Source organism: Manis javanica, chromosome 5 (assembly GCF_040802235.1).
Source record: "Manis javanica isolate MJ-LG chromosome 5, MJ_LKY, whole genome shotgun sequence".
NCBI classification, from domain to species: Eukaryota; Metazoa; Chordata; class Mammalia; order Pholidota; family Manidae; genus Manis; species Manis javanica.
In genome coordinates this window covers 142261403-142278716 of record NC_133160.1, presented here as the reverse complement: position 1 = coordinate 142278716, position 17314 = coordinate 142261403, and the positions used below count along the sequence as shown (strand labels likewise).

The following is a 17314-nucleotide window of genomic DNA, read 5'->3' as shown; positions in this document are numbered from 1 at the left end:
ACTCCTGTTTGTTTTTCTTGTATTAATCTGTCTTTTATTATGGGGGGAGGAGTGGTGTCTCAGCCAGAAGCCTTGGAAGGAAAATTATTTTTTTCTCCCCTATAGTATTATGGGAAATCAGTGGAGGAACTTCAGAGTTCAAAATAAAGATTGCCAGAGGAGATGACCCTTGAGTTGAGTCTTGAGAAACTTAGGCAAATGGGGTGTGGAAAGGCAGGCATTCCAGATGGAGGAAATGTATTTAAAGATACAATTGTGGGAGAAATTATATATTCTGGACACTGCAAATCATTCCAAATGGGCACAGGCCTGGAGAGGTAGAAAAAGTTAGATTATGAAGGATCTTACAACCATGCTGAGATGTTTAACTTTGCCCTGAAGGCAATAGGGAGTCACTAAAGTGTGGTAAGCAGGATCCTGGGAGATGAAACAGAATTAGGTTTGTGTTTCAGAAAGGTTAGAGAGACTGGCAGGAAGTGTTTAAAGTTGTTCTATAAAAACTTTTTTTTTCCAGTCAGAGCAAGGGGCCTGATTGTAGGAGGCCTACTTCTGAAGGGGTGGATGGAAATACGTGCATGAGACAATGCACATTCCTTCCCATGTCCCCAGTACTGTGTGGGGCCGTTCTGGGGACTGAAAGGAATGGCTTGACAGTGGGCTGTAATCACCTTTCTTCCATGTGTAAAGAGAGTCCCACCTGAAGAAGGAGCCCATACATAGTGTCAGTCCCCAAGTTTTGTGATTGGACTGGGACTATGTTATATCCCTCTGACCAGAGGTAAAAATGAAACAGGAGTAAATACAAGTGAGGCTTTAACTTTGACTGTGATTGGGACAAGCTTGATGGCTCCCATATGAAACACAAAAATATGACCTTTCCATCTGAGGAAAGACAGGGAGCCAAGAGGCAAGTCAACAAGGCAGATTGGCTGCAGATTTATACCTGCCCTTTGGAGATGGAAGTTTGTTCCTGAAGAACGGAAACTGTGGAACCATAGCTGAACAAATGAATGGAGCCATGTGTGTTGCTTTTATTCCCATAATAATTTCATTTTTATTTTCCCTTAAACTATAGTAAAGTTCATTTTGAAAATCCTAGATTGCTTTGGTTGTAATAAAGGAAGTCAAGGAAACTTTTGCAGGGAGGGGGTGTTATTTGAACCAAGTTAAAGGAGACTAAATTACCTGGGGAGCCAAGAGAAACTGGAAAGAATCTAAGGTGAACTTCAAGGGGACAAATTTTGGGTTGGGCTTACTTGGCCACTTGTGTCTCTCAGTCTGGAGAGTCTCCTTCCAGGGGTATGTATGATCTGCTCATACCTTTTAAAGCTCTATGTTTTAATAGATTATTTTTCACATCGAAACATGGATAGCAGCAGTATTGTTAAAAGAAACCCTGAATCATCTAAAAGACATTCCATTCCTGGGATCCAGATTTTGGACACAGATAGTGTATATAATGATATTCAAGCCTTTAAACCTCCCCACCCACACAAACTGGTAATCATAGCAGAAGACGAAAAGTCAGAGCAGAAAAGAAAAACATTTATTAAGAACATCTACACATTAGAATTAAGTTCTGTTTGCTGTCTATCAGGATTCACTTTAACCAGATTAAAACATTAATTGTTAACCTCACCATCATGATTATGATCAATGAAAATTATTTGAGCACTGACAAAGGAATATTAGCACAATCTATGAAGTTATCAGTAATCAAATTTCAGGTTCAGTTATTCCACTTATGATCACTGCGATATTGCTTCATCTCAGGGGAAAATATTAAGTCTTAGACAGCATTTCTAGATCCATCATTACTCTCTGATTCTGTGGATCCATTTATGGGCCAAGTTGTAAGATCTCAGCATTAATTCATAGCTGTGAATGCCTCTTCAAATCCTGTTGCTTGGTATATGGCGAAATAAGAGATTAAAACAGCAACTTCAAATTCTAATTTTGAATAGTGTAAAATTGGGCTGTACTTCAGACCTTATTAATTTGTCTAAGTCTTTTGACTTTGTTATAAGATAAATTGCATGGAAGCCTTTTGGCATTACAAAAAGGAATACTGTCTTTTCTATGTGAAGTCATTCATTCATTCAAAAATATTGAGTATCAACTTTGTGACAGACACAATAAGTAATAAACACTGGTGGTGTAACTGAACTGAGCAGACAAGTTTCTCCTTTTGTGGAGTTTACATTTCTAGTGGGAGCAGAGAGACAGATATATGTCAGGTGGTACCAAGGGCTGAGAAATGAGATGGAAGGGGGTGCAGTTTGCATAAGATAGAAAAAAATGGCATGAAGATAAAAGGGGACAATCATGTGAATAGCTAAGAACCTTCCAGGCAGAGGCACATGCAAAGGTTTCACTATGAGTTTTTGGCTTGTTGGCAGAAAGGGAATCAATCTGAGAAGCAACGTAGGTGTTAAGGCAGCAGCATCAGGGTGTCAGATCAGGAGGGATGTTTTATTGGGTTTGCTTTTATTGGGGTGGTGGAGCAAGGAAGTGGAAAATACAGAGTAGTAAATCAATGAGAATAGATTTCAGGACAGAACAATATATTTAACATGGAAAAAAAGGAGAGAGTGTATGGGAATGTCAATTTCTTAAATTAGGATTCATTTCTTTACTGAAATTGTGATCTGATTTGATTGCAGTGCTTTATAGTCTTTCTCACTCTAAGCTCAAAAGACTGAATTAAAACTCCAAAATTGAACAGCAAATGATGGAGGGGGACTGAGAAGAAAGTCAGTTGCAGTTAATATGCACAAATGTTAATACCAGAAAAGCAAACGAGGGCTGAAAAATACCAAATTCAAAAAATTCAGGCTATGTGTTTACACAACTGTCTTTTGTATTTAAAGATAATGCTATGGTGTAGATGTGATGGATTCCGAGGGGTTGGGAAGAGCCTCTTCCACTGGCTCTGATAAAAATATATCCAGTGCTTTGTGGATGGAGCCCTCAGTGGTAGATTTTGTGATGTATCTCCTTCCTGATTGTAACAGTTTTTGATCTGCCCATCTGCTTCCCTTGGCACTAGCAGCCTATGTCAGTGATTCACCGTTCACATTATGTTGCTTTTTCTTAACCACTTCCCCAAGTGGGAGTATACAAAATATATCCCTAAGTAGATCTTCAAGCCACCCCAGGCTGCTGCCATAATTCGGCTGTTAATTCAGTTAGTGATTTGATCCATCAGTCTCCTGGACCACCTGCTTGCACTGGATTTTCATTGTGAAGACATAGTGAAGATCTAGCAAAAGCATTGCGAGGGAAATGACCATATTCAACCCACACGGGCAGTATATAGCTAGCTCAGAGTAGCAAGCACAGAATATGCAAATAATAACCTAAGAAGACCAAAAGCAGGTGGACATTTCATTTACACATCACTCTGAGACAAACTAAGGAAACCCCTTTCCTCCATATCCACCATGAGCTCCATGGAGACAGGGACTATAGCTGTTTTTCTCAAGACTGATTATGAGTTAACATATGTTAAACGCTTAGATTAGTGTTTGGCATGTAGGCGCTGAATAAATTGTTATTCTCAGCACCTAACATATACTTGGAGTTGGCTAGAAGAATGAAAAAGGCACCTACTTCTGTTGAAGTCCTATTATCCCACCATTGGAAAACAATGACATGGTCACAGAGTTGAGGATCATAATTGCTATGGCACAAACCCGCCTCTGGGACACAGTAATTACCAAACTTTTGAACGGGAAAGGGTCACAGGGGATGGAGAAGAGAGGCAACTCTTGGTGAGTTCCCCCAAAGCTCTAGGACAGTATTGTCCTCTTCTCCAAGGAATCAAAAACCACAGGCCTTCTCTCCGATCGACTTCCATCCCTGGTGAGGGGCCTCTTCCTAAATTTCCACCCGTAGGAATTCCCTTGTCCCAGCTTCAAGGGGCGGGGAACAACCGCAATCGTTGTCGGCCGCCGCGCCCCGCCCTCTCCCCGAGCCCCGCCCAGCCTGCCCGCCCCCAGCTCCCCTCTCCTCAGCCCGCGCCCTCCACTCTCCTCTGCCTCCCCACCTCCCAGGCCCTGCCGTCGGCGCGCGCCGCGCTGCGAGGAGAAACCGCCAACCCCGCGGCCGAGGCCGTTTCTCGCGGGCGCGCGGCCCGCGAGGAGGGGGCGGGACCTGGCAGGAGGGGGCGGGGCGGAGAGCCGCTCGCGCAGCGCCGGGGCTAACGGACGAGCCGGGTCCAACCGCCACCCGTCTCCTTGTCCGGGACCCCGTCAGGAGCAACCCGCCGAGTTTGTCCCCGTCGACCGCGCCCGGCCCGGCGCCGCCTGACGGAGGGGGAAGTGGTCCGCTCCGGCCGGCCGGCTGCGGGGGTGAGGCTGCCGGGAAGGGGCTGGGGGCGCCGGCGGGGCCGAGCATCTCTCTCCGCGGCCCGCTGCCCCCCGCCCCCCGCCTCCTCCCCTCCCCGCGCCTGGCCGTCCCGCCCAGCTGAGACCCCCGGCCGCCGCCGGAGCCCAACGCGGTAAGTACGACTTCCTCCCCGGCGTCGGGGAGGGAGCCGCGGCGGCCGGCGGCGCGGCGAGGCCCGCTCCTGGCTCCCGGCCCCCGCGCCACCCCCCCGCCGGGCCGCGGCGACCGGTCCCGCGGGGAAGGCGCCTCCTCCGGAAGGCTTGGTTCCGCCGGGACCTCCCCGACCGCTCCGGGGCTGGAACCCGACCCGGCCTCCCCGCCCAGCAGCCGCGAGCCCGGGAGCGGCGTCCGGGCCGCCCTCGAGTTGGGCAAAGTTGTGGACGCGGGGTGAACCGCTGTCCAGAGCCATTACTTCTTCCCGGTGCTGTTATACTGATAAAACACAGTGGAAACCATTTCGGATTTTTTTTTCATTGTTGCCGTCAGGCTATCATAATCTAAGTTTTTATTCTAAGTAATTGCCTCTTCCTCCGAGTGTGGAAGATCAGAAAGGGAGTTTATTTCAACAAAAACTGGCGTGCCTGGTTGAAATTTTGATTTGGCAATTTCACTGCGTGCTCTAGGATCAAAAGCTGACGAAGAAAGTTTGCTGTATTAAAGAGTAAAGCTTCCTGCCATCTTTATTATAGTACCATTTGATTTTTTAAAAATATTTTCGAATAGCTGATGCATTCACCAAATTCAGAAGATACAAGAAGGGGTACAAAGTCTTTCTCCCCACCCACTCCTGTACTCCCAGCCAACCAACATAACCAGTTTCTCATGCATACTTTCAGAGATTATGTATACACACATGCCCTTACTTCTCTCTTTAAAAGAAAGTGAAACTCTTGTATATGAAGTAAAAGTGCCTAGCAGTTACTGGTACCCAATAAATGGTAATACTCTTCCGTTTAGAAAACAGTTTAGTAAATCTTTTTGGTTATTAGACAACTGAAAAAAAATTGATTTTTTTCCTCGTTTTAAGCATTTGCGGATTTGACTATATTGTAAATATGTGTGGTCTATTGGCATGTTGTAACTATGTGAATACTTTTACACAAAGGTGAATACACTGATTTTTGGGTAATTGGGCAGGTTTGGAGAATAAAATTTTAAGAAGATAGGATTTAATATACACACTATATAGTTCCAAAAATGATTTGAAACAACTTAGTGTCCATATAGTACGATAAGGTAAAACAAAACTAAATGAGAAAATTGAGACAGCGCAGGAAAAAGAACACAAAATCAAGAGAAAAGATAAATCCAAGTACATACTGTAAGATCCTGTACCTAGAGATGAGTCCCAGTTTTGACTCTGGGCTTCCCTAGCAGCCAGGAAAAAAGAGGGAGGGAGAGGGGAACAAAGTTAAGTTTCAGTGTGTTTCTAATTCTGAGGTAGAAAAGAACCAGTTCTGCTTAAACAGGGCATTTTGTTGTAATGAGGCCTGAGAGGAACATTTTCTCACAGGCCTTAATAAAAGATTGTGTAATGCATTCCGCAGCATCTTTGAAATATCCCAACAGAAAATGATGAATTTGGAGAACAGTGTTCTTCAATATAGGGCAATAATAAAACAACTCTGAAGGCTTAATTTGATGCACTCATAACATTTAAATACTTAGAACAGTATTTCCCAAACTGTGTTCTAAGGAATGAGAAATCAGTAATTTAGTTCTTGAAATAAGATTCTAAGCTCAAAGAAGTTTGAGATAGCTGGGTTAGACAAATTCCAGTGTTTTTTTTTTTTTTTACTCAATTTCTTGGCTGATGTTCAAGTTTACTCTTTTAAAAGGGGATATATTTTGTGACCCTTTCCAAATTTGTTTGAGTATGAAACATAAATTGAGAACCACTGAACCTTAGAAATGAATGGATTGCCTATCCTTCAGGCAATTCTTCATGAGTATTTCTTACAAATAAGGTTTGATAAAGAGTTGGAGAGCAAAGAGTTTGAGGAGAGCCAATTTGGCAAGAACCAAAGTGAAGAAAAAAGTCAAATTATGCTATAAAACTATAGGTATCAGAGGAAAAAGTCTTCCCCCCTGAATTCTTTAATAGTTCTTCATTGTTCTGCAAGTACCTGTTGGACCACATGCTCTCTAGGACATTTTCCTGTTCGATGCTTCCAAGTACTCTATCTTGAGTTAGACTAGGGTGGAATTCCTTAAAGAACGACTTTAATTATTGTGTGTAAATATGTGAATAGCATGTTCTTTTTATCAGGCACGCTATTGGTAATATTGTTACTATCAAATTTTAGAATTCTGTAGCTGTAGAAGACCTTAAAAAGCGTGGTACATAGGGGAAAGAGCAAGGGATTTGAAGCCAGCAAGTCTGGGATTGTGCCACAAATGTGCAAGTTTGTTTCCAGCAAATTTATGAACCTCCCTGAGTCTGTTTCTTTATTTGTAAGATTTAAATGATGACAGCACACAATTCATTCAATATATGTTGAGGATCTAGTAAGTACTGGGTATTAGAAAAACAGCTTTAAGGCATGAATGAAATGATTATCAAGAATCCTTTACTGTCAGTTTTTTTTTTTCTATTCCTGAGTGCAGATAGCAAGAGTTTGGAGGGCAAGGAATATTTTATCCAAATGTGTTTGTTTTCAGAGTTTCAGATATCAAGTAGTGGGAGTTGAGAGAATGAGGGTTTGGTCCAAAAATGTATCTAGCTCCTTTCAGTTCCTATGTTTGTGTTTTGAGAGTTTGGATAACTAGAACACCTCCATAAGAAAGTATTCTATAAATGATGCAGTGCTATGCAAAATGTAACCATTTTGAAGACAAATTGAGGGCCAGAGGTATTGTTTGCCCTCCATTTATAAGAGAGGAGTCTGCTGAGTATATCAGGTAGGATATATTGTGCTGTGGTAACAAGACCCTAATGTTCTCATGGTTTAAAACAAACAACAAAGGTTTGGTTCTAGTCACACTATGTGTCCAGTTAGGGTCAGCAGGAGAGCTGTTCCAGGAAGTTATTTGGAGCCCCACGTTGTCGGAGGGAACGCTTCCACAATTGTTAGGAAAGGGAAAAGGATGTGATGAATTGCATACTGGCTCTTAAAGGTTTCCACCTTTCTCTACTTCATTGGTCAAAACAAAGTTGTATGACTACACCCAATTTCAAGGAAGTGGAGAAATGCAATTCTATCTTGTGCCCAGAAGGAGGAGAACTGGAATAAGCTTTGGACAGTCTTAATGTCTATGCTGAGCAAGCTTTATAATCCCATAATGTGACACAAAATATGAATAAATCAAATTCAGATTATGTTTTTCAGTGTTCTATTTAGAAAATAGAAAACTGCATTTCTTTGTGTATGTATGTGTGTTTAATCAGAATTATGCTAATGAAATGATAAGAAACATCTTTTATTAATTGGAAATGAAATGCTTTTGAAAACTCCACAATTAGATATACTCTTCTGACCAAATGGATTTCATTCGTTTTGAATTATATGTCCATTCAATAAACATTTGTTAAGTATGATGCATATAAGGTTCTGTGTTAAATCCTGTGAGAATAAAAAGATGCGTTGAAAGTTTACAACCCCAACAGAAAATAGCTATAATTGAGTTCTCTCTCTTTCCCTTTCTCTAAACAACATTAGCAGGCTCTTTCAGTATGGTAAAACCTGATTATAAACCTACAAATAGGTTTAATAACTAACCAATAAACATGGTTTTGCCAAAGTCCTAAATAAGTAAGTAGATAGGTAGATAAATATAAATAAACAAATAAAACCTGATTGAGTAAGTATACACTGTTTTATACTTTGCCCCTAATCACCTTTTTGATCTTAGGGATTTTTTTTGTGACAAATTACTATAAACTAGTTTAAGCAAAAAGAATGTTTTGTTTGAAAGGAGTATAGCTTTATATCACAGAGACCAAGGGCAAGAGGTGCCCCTGAGTCTAGAAGCAACTGGCATCAATAACAGAAAGTTAGGAGTTGGGGCTGCTATCCCTCTCCAGGTCTATGTGTATGATTTCTTGCCTCTCTTTCTCTCTGCATATATACTTCATTCTTTTTCCCTTTTTTCTCACATACACTGGTTTACTCTATTTCCCTGTTAAATGTTTTAATGTAAGGGTTGTCACACTTGAAACTAACTAGAGCCCTTTGCAATTCCTGAAGAACTAAATATTTTCTAAGTGTCAATCTTAAATTTAGAATCAATAAGAGTTCAAAAATGATAGACTTGGCCTTAAAGCATAAGAAGTTAGGGTAATTGGCAACTTTGTAATAGAGAAGGAAGCAGTTTTCTAATAGTTTGGTATTAAAGAAACCTGGGATGCCAGTTGAAATTCTGCTCAGTTAACATTAACGTGCATATTCTACTGGGACAATTTAGATTAAGATGATCAGGATAAGAAGGTAGAATCAGAGCTTGCTAGTAGCAACAATATCCCCTCCCCAAATGGTAAATGCCGTCTCCATTGTAATCATGTCATCCATTCCTTCACCTTCTCCCAAGGTGCTAATAATACCTGAATTGTCTCTTACAAATCACTTGCTTTTGATGCGGATACAGGGCTCCCTGGCTTCTCCCCACAGCTAATAATGCAAGAAGAAAGGAGCTTTGCTCCTTCTTATGTCTATTTTATATATATATAAATCTTCTTTAACATACTGCCTTGCTTTGCTCTTTTCTACCAGCCAAATTGGTCTAGACAGTCTGTCTGGACATTTGACACTTTAACATGCTATTGCCATATCTCTGCACCCACTTAACCTAATTTTATTCTCAATAAATTTGCATACTTTTTCTGTAAGCTATATATACTTAGCTCCTCTTAGCAAAGTTCCCTTGAATTCTTTAACCATGCAGTTTCTCCTTTCTTTCTGGTTGAAAAATACCCATAGCTTCACCTCAGCAGATGGCTGAGGGAAGGAATTATAGGGAGGTATAGTACATGTTACATGGGAAAGGGGGTCCCCAGCAAAAGAACAACAGAGGAAGGTCAGTAAAAGCTGTGTATTTGGATTGTCAGGGATGTATGTTAGGTTAAAAGAGCAAACAAAAGGGGGAAGAGGCTTAGGTACCATCTTGAGTACAGATTGTAGACCATCTGTAATGGTATTCTAAGACATTCTTACACTCTCGTTGCTGTGCAAATGAACGGGCCTTCTTCTTAGGTTCAACTAACCATTAAGACTCAGCAAACTACCGAGGCTTGTTTAGTCAGAAGAATATCAGAGGAATCACAGCCCACCAGCAGGGCAACATCAAATGTTCCTCCTCAGTGCTTGTGATCCCTCCCAGCAGTTCATGTAAGCAGTTCACATAGCCATCTGGGAGACAGCACTCCAAGGGAAAGCTCAGGTGAAGGAGATCAAGCTCACACCAGGTAGATGCAGGAGCTGCCTCGGCTTAAAAAATCTCATATCCCACAGGAGAGAGTAGCTCTTAACACAACTCCGCACGCTTAGCTTCCGGGGACCCTCCAAGGGCTATGCCAATTACAAGAGTCATCACCTTAGCGAAGTCAAAGCTATGACTTCCTAATGAGAAATTTATAGTTCATTTATAGTTCTTCTGAGTCCAGATGCAAATTTGCTAATAATCATTCTTACTATAAGTAACGTTGCCTAGTAACAGTAAACATACATACGTCTATCAGATTGCCAAGGGAACAGAACTAAGAGACTTAACTGAAGGTGACATGAAGAGAAAAAAAATTTGTTTGCTCACACTTGTATTATCCACAGTGTCTTCCATAGCCCTTTTCATTTGGGAAGTATTCGATAATATTTTGTTTCCTTTGATGTAGTGTTTTAACTCTTTAAAAAAAATTGTGAAATAGGAAGACTGTTGAGAGGAAGGCAAGGCTAAATTCCATTCTAAAGACCTTGGGTTTTTTTTTTTTATATTGCAGGTGATCAAAAGCAAAAGTTTGAAGTAAGAGTGATAGGGTCGAGAATTGCACTGTGGAAGGTACTTTGGCTGTAGTGTGGAGAGTGGATTACAGATTTAAGCTTGATGTGGTTGACTCATTTCTACTTAGTATTTGCCTTTCTTTGGGGAGATATTTCTCTGAAAAGCAGAAAGAATATCCAGTTCTGTGCCCTGTATGAGTTTAGAATTGATGGACAAATTCAGCATGGTTCTTTGGAAGGGCCTGAACCAGTTTGTCTTTCTAAATTTGTCACCCCTCCCTTCTTCCCCTTGGAGACTGGGAGTTGGGGAGGACTGCTCTGAGCTACCTCCTAAGAACATAGATTAACACGAAGAAATAGTTCTAGCCTCCCGTGGTCTCCACGGATCACCATTTGATTCACTAGCATTCCTCATTTTGCTTTTTGCTGGAGTTAAATTGTAGAACAGTCTTTTGGTGGCTTTTGCTTATTTATTTTTTTAGGTCTAGTTGTAGGGCAAGCGAGAGATTTTCTTTAATGGTTAACATTTAATGGTTTAACATTTGTAATGATTAACTTTCTAATTATGAGCAGCTGAGAAGCAGAGTGCTTCACAGTTTTCTCCTCTCTATTGCTTACATTACCCTTTCCCTACTCAACTTTGACTCTTCTGTTATAAATATATAATCTATCAAATCTGGTCCTGCAGCAGAATCAAATTGATCTGTGATTGGCTTGTTACGTGTTCAGAGAATCCAGGCAATTTTGCTTGATTATATTTGTGTCTAGAGGTACTGATTACTTCTTTCCCCTCCATCACCATAAAGCTACATAGAAGACAAACAGTTGCCATTGTCCTTTCTGTAACCTTCATAGAGTTTCCAATCTAGGAGAAAAGGCAGACATTAAATAATTTCAGTGAGATTATTGAGTTATCTGAGCAGGTTGGGATGCTGTATGACCACAGAGCAAACCTTTAGCTTAAAGGTTAAAATTTTTTTTTCACCTTGATCTTGTATATCACAGTGCTTTTAGGGTACCCAAAGAAATAAAATCCCTATATTAGATGGCTTTTACCATGAAACTGCACTTCAGTTTTCAGTGTATATCAGAGTTCTTGACTGCTGAGTTGTTGATCATGTAGCTTACAAAGCTAAATCTCTTAGCTTGTTACAGCTGAATTCAAAATCAACATTTAAAAATTACATTTACTAATTAAATAATAAATATGTCCCAATTATTTTTAACAAAGTGAAAGATTTAACTTTGTGATAGATACGTAATTTTGAATATCAGAGTGTTATTCTAAGATTTTGTATTTATTACAAAAAAAATTTTGATGCCATGTGTTTGTGGCAACTAGTGGAAAGAATGCAAAGATAATCAGTGCTGACAGCCCAGGATTCATCTATCCACATGTTAAATTTCTGGCTTCTTTAATGGATTGATTTTTTTTTATTAAGGTATCATTGATATATATACTCTTATGAAGCTTTCACATGAAAAACAATGTCATTACTACATTGACCCATATTATCAAGTACCCCTCATACCCCATTGGAGTCACTGTCCATCAGTGTAGTGAGATGACACAGAATCACTACTTGTCTAATTTGTGCTACACTGTCTTCCCCATGATCCCCCCACACCACGTGTGCCAATCATAATATCCCTCAATCCCCTTCTCCCATCCACCCTCCCCCATTCCTTCCCTTTGGTAACTGCTAGTGCCTTCTTAGAGTTTGTGAGTCTGCTGCCGTTTGTTCCTTCAGTTTTGCTCCATTGTTATACTCCACAAATGAGGAAAATCATTTGGTATTTGTCTTTCTCTACCTGACTTATTTCACTGAGCATAATACCCTCTAGCTCCATCCATATTGTAAATGGTAGAATCTGTTTCTTTCTTATGGCTGAATAGTATTCCATTGTGTATATGTACCACATCTTCTTTATCTATTCATCTACTGATGGACACTTAGGTTGCTTTCATATCTTGGCTATTGTAAATAGTGCTACAATAAACATAGGGGTGCATATGTCTTTTTGAATCTGAGAACTTCTTTTCTTTGGGTAAATACGTAGGAGGGGAAATCCTGGGTCAAATGGTATTTCTATTTTTAGTTTTTTGAGGAACATACTGCTTTCCACAGTGGTTGAACTAGTTTACATTCCCACTATCAGTGTAGGAGGGTTCCCCTTTTCCCTCATTCTTGCCAACATGTGTTGTACCTAGTCTTTTTCTCTGTTAGCCATCCTAACTGGTGTGAGGTGATATCTCATTGTGGTTTTAATTTGCATTTCCCTGATAATTAGCAATGTGGAGCATCTTTTCATGTGCCTATTGGCTATCTGAATTTTTTCTTTGGAGAATTGTCTGTTCATATCCTCTGCCCATTTTTAGTTGGGTTATTTGCTTTTTGGGTGTTGAGGCGTGTGAGTCCTTTATATATTTTGGATGTAAACCCCTTGTAGGATATGTCATTTACAAATATATTCTCCCATACTGTAGGATGCCTTTTTGTTCTGAAGATGGTGTCCTTTGCTGTATAGAAGCTTTTTAGCTTGATGTAGTCCCATATGTTCATTTTTGCTTTTGTTTCCCTTGCCTGAGGAGATACATTCAGGAAAAAGTTGCTCATCTTTATATTCAAGAGATTTTTGCCTATGTTTTTTTCTAACAGTTCTATAGTTTCATGACTTACATTCACTTGTTTGATCCATTTGAATTTACTTTTGTTTATGGGGTTAGACAATAATCCAGATTCATTCTCTTGCATGTAGCTGTCCAGTTTGCCAGCACCAGTTGTTGAAGAGACTGTCATTTCCCCATTGTATGTCCATGGCTCCTTTATCATATACTGACCATATATTCTGGGGTTTATGCTTGGGTTCTCTAGTTTGTTCCATTGGCCTATGGGTCTGTTCTTGTGCCAATACCAAATTGTCTTGATTTCTGTGGCTTTGTAGTAGAGCTTGAAGTCGGGGAGCGTAATCCCCCCCTGCTTTATTCTTCTCAGGATTGCTTTGGCTATCAGGGTCTTTTGTGGTTCCATGTGAATTTTAGAACTATTTGCTCTAGTTTGTTGAAGAATGCTGTTGGTATTTTGATAGGGATTGCATTGAATCTGTAGATTGCTTCAGGCAGGATGGCCATTTTAACAATATTAATTCTTCCTATCCATGAGCATTGAATTTATTTCCATTTATTGGTATTTTCTTTAATTTGTCTCATGAGTGTCTTGTAGTTTTCAGGGTATAGGTCTTTCACATTCTTGGTTAGGTTTATTCCTAGATATTTTATTCTTTTTGATGCAATTGTGAATGGAATTGTTTTCCTGATATCTCTGTTAGTTCATCATTAGTGTATAGGAATGCAACAGATTTGTGTGTATTAATTTTGTATCCTGAAACTTTGCTGAATTCAGAAATCTAGTAGTTTTGTAGTGGATTCTTTAGGGTTTTTAATGTACAGTGTCTTGTCATTTGCAAACAGTGACAGTTTTAACTTATTCTTTACCAATCTCGAGGCTTGTGTTTTCTGATTGCCATGGCGAGGACCTCGAAAACTATGTTGAGTAAAAATGGAGAGAGTGGGCATCCATGTCTTGTTCCCAGTCTTAAAGGAAAAGCTCTCAGCTTCTTGCTGTTAAGTATGATGTTGACTGTGGGTTTGTCTTTATTTAAATAAAGGCTTGTCCCTTTGTTATGTTCGAGTACTTGCCCTCTATACTGATTTTCTTGAGAGTTTTTATCATGAATGGATGTTGAATTTTGTCGACTACTTTTTCAGCATCTATGCAGATGATCATCCTGGAATTAATCCTTCTTGATCATGATGGATGATCTTCTTGATGTGTTTTTTGGTTTGCTAATATTTTGTTGAGTTTTTTGCATCTGTATCAGGGATATTGGTCTGTAATTTTCTTTTTTTGTGGTCTCTTGGCCTTATTTTGTATTAGAGTGATGATTGTCTCATAGAATTTGAGTTTGGAAGTATTCCCTCCTCTTCTACTTTCTGGAAAACTTTAAGGAGGATGGTTATTATGTTTTCACTAAATGTTTGATAAAATTCAGTGGTGGAGCCATCTGGTCCAAGGGTTTTGTTCTTAGGTAGTTTTCTTAGGTAGTTTTTTGATTACCAGTTCAATTTTATTACTAGAAATTGGTCTGTTCAGATTTTCTGTTTCTTCATGCGTCAGCCTTGGAAAGTTGTATTTTTCTAGAAAGTTGTCCATTTCTTCTAGGTTATCCAGTTTGTTAGCATATAATTTTTCATAGTTTTCTCTAATAATTCTTTGTATTTTTGTGGTATCTGTAGTGATTTTTTTCTTTCTCATTTCTGATTCTGTTTATATTTGTAGACTCTCTTTCTTGATAAGTCTGGTTAGGGGATTATCTATTTTGTTTATTTTCTCAAAGAACCAGCTCCTGCTTTCACTGCTTTCATTGATTCTTTTTATTGTTTTGTTCTTCTTGATTTTATTTATTTCTGCTCTAATCTTTATTATGCCCCTCCTTCTGACTTTGGGCCTCATGTGTTCTTCTTTTTTTAGTTTCATTAATTGTGAGTTTATACTGTTCATATGGGATTGTTCTTCTCTCCTGAGGTAGGCCTGTATTGCGATATATTTGCTTCTTAGCACAGCCTTTGCTGCATCCCCCAGATTTTGCAGTGTTGAATTATTGTTGTCATTTTTTTCCATATATTGCCTGATCTCTGTTTTTATTTGGTCATTGATTCATTGATTATTTAGGAGCATGTTGTTAAACCTCCATGTGTTTGTGGGCTTTTTGACTTTCTTTGCGTAATTTGTTTCTAGTTTCATACCTTTGTGGTCTGAGAAAGTGGTTGGTAAAATTTCAATCTTTTTTAATTTACTCTTTTTGTGGCCTAGTATATGATCTACTCTTGAAAATGTTCCATGTGCACTTGAGAAGAATCTGTATCCTGCTGCTTTTGGGTGGAATGTTCTGTAGATGTCTGTTAGGTCCATCTGTTCTGTGTTGTTCAGTGCCTCTGTGTCCTTATTTTCTGTCTGGTTTATCTGTCCTTTGGAGTGAGTGGTGTGTTGAAGTCTCCTAAAATGAATGCATTGCATTCTGTTTTCCCCTTTAATTCTGTTAGTATTTGTTTCACATATGTAGGTGCTCCTGTGTTGGGTGCATAGATATTTATAGTGGTTATATCCTCTTATTGGACTGACCCCTTTATCATTATGTCATGTCCTTCTTTGTCTCTCATTATTTTCTTTATTTTGAAGACTATTTTGTTTGATACAAGTCTGCAACTCCTGCTTTTTTTCCCCTGTTAGTTGCATGAAATATCTTTTTCCATTCCTTGACTTTTAGTCTATGTATGTCTTTGGGTTTGAAGTGAGTCTCTTGTAGGCAGCATATAGGTGGGTCTTGTTTTTTTATCCATTCAGTGACTCTATGTCTTTTGATTGGTGTATTCAGACCACTTACATTTAAGGTGATCATCGATAGTTCTGTACTTTTTGCCATTGCTGGCTTTAGATTTGTGGTTACCACAGGTTCAAGGGGAGCTTCCTTACTATCTGACAGTCTAACTCACTTAGTATGCTATTCCAAACACAATCTAAAGGTCCTCTTTTTTTTCCCCTTCTTTTTCTTCCTCCTCCATTCTTTATATATTAAGTATCATATTCTGTACTCTTTGTCCTTTGGGGGTAGTTGATTTTATTTTACATCTGCTTAGTAATTAATTGTTCTACTTTGTTTACTGTGGTTTTATTTCTCCTAGTGACAGCTATTTAGCCTTCCATCTATAGCAGTCCCTCTAAAATATACTGTAGAGATGGTTTGTGGGAGGTAAATTCTCTCAGCTTTTGCTTATTTGGAAATTGTTTAATCCCTTCAAATCTAAGTGATAATCTTGCTGGCCCTTCTGCTTCATTGCATTAAATATATCATACCACTCCCTTCTGGCCCGTAAGGTTTCTGCTGAGAAGTCTGATGATAGCCTGATAGGTTTTCCTTTGTATGTGATCTTTTTTCTCTCTGCCTGCTTTTAATAGTCTGTCCTTATCCTTGATCTTTGCCATTTTAATTATTATATAATGGATTGATTTTTATCTATAAGCTAGATGTCTCTTAGACCCTGCCTCTCTATTTGTTAGATACATAATTAAAGCCAAATTTGTCTAAGACTACACTAAATCCACCTGAAACTGTGCTCCTTCCTTATTTATGTTAATGTTACCATTCTTCCTCTAGTCACCCAGGTTTGAAGATGCCATGGACTTTGATTTTTCTTGTTCATTTGCCACAGACATTCTATAATGTCTATCTTTGTAACATCTTTACCATCCATCCCCCTTTCAGATCTTGTTGTTTCTAGTCAAAGTTGAGCTATACATCTCACCTTGAAGAGTTTTCTGGCCGGTTTCACTACTGATGGTATCTTCCCTCACAAATCTACTCTTCATTGCCATATTAACTTTTTGAAGCATACCTATAATCCTCTACTCAGGAACTTCATCCTCTCCCAAATGAAGGACATACTATGCGTAGTCCTTGGTAATTTGATAAAGGTTTCATTCAAACCCTCTTTGGCTAGCTTTTAAGACCTTTTAAATCACAGTCTTTATTCATTTATTCTTTGATTTAAATTCAGTAAATATTTGAATGTCATATGCTGTATAAGTTGTTGAGGATATAGTGGTCCTTGCCCTGATGTATTTCACTATCTGTTCTCTGTCTTTGAGTTCTTTCTGCATACAGCACAAATATTTATTGAATTTACATAAATACAGGAATTTTTTTTACAGTTGTAATTTTTTTATGAGGCTGGAGAAGTACAGAATATTTGATAAATGTCTGGAATTAAAGTTAAAATTAAAACTCAAATCTTTCCTCGCTTGTGTAAATCATTAACTGATGCTTTCTGCCATTGTACATTTTTAAGTATTAGTGGAATTGTATTTGTTTCCACATTTTTTAAACATGCCAAATTCTAATAAAAGACCTAACTTGACAAAATTTTAAAAGTATCC

The 17314-nt window shown here is 39.1% G+C and overlaps 1 protein-coding gene across 3 annotated transcripts in view; it reads left to right on the top strand.

Annotated features, from left to right (window-relative positions):
- The first annotated feature begins 4056 nt into the window (after window positions 1–4056).
- The window catches only part of KLHL5 (kelch like family member 5), a 101071-nt gene continuing 87813 nt past the window's right edge, over window positions 4057–17314 (top strand). For 2 of the 3 annotated variants that reach the window (XM_073237733.1, XM_037002806.2), the window contains exon 1: window positions 4057–4501. The gene's annotated coding sequence lies outside the window, so the exon portion shown is untranslated. The remainder of the gene's footprint in view (window positions 4502–17314) is intronic. The other variant, XM_037002808.2, reaches the window with a different exon arrangement.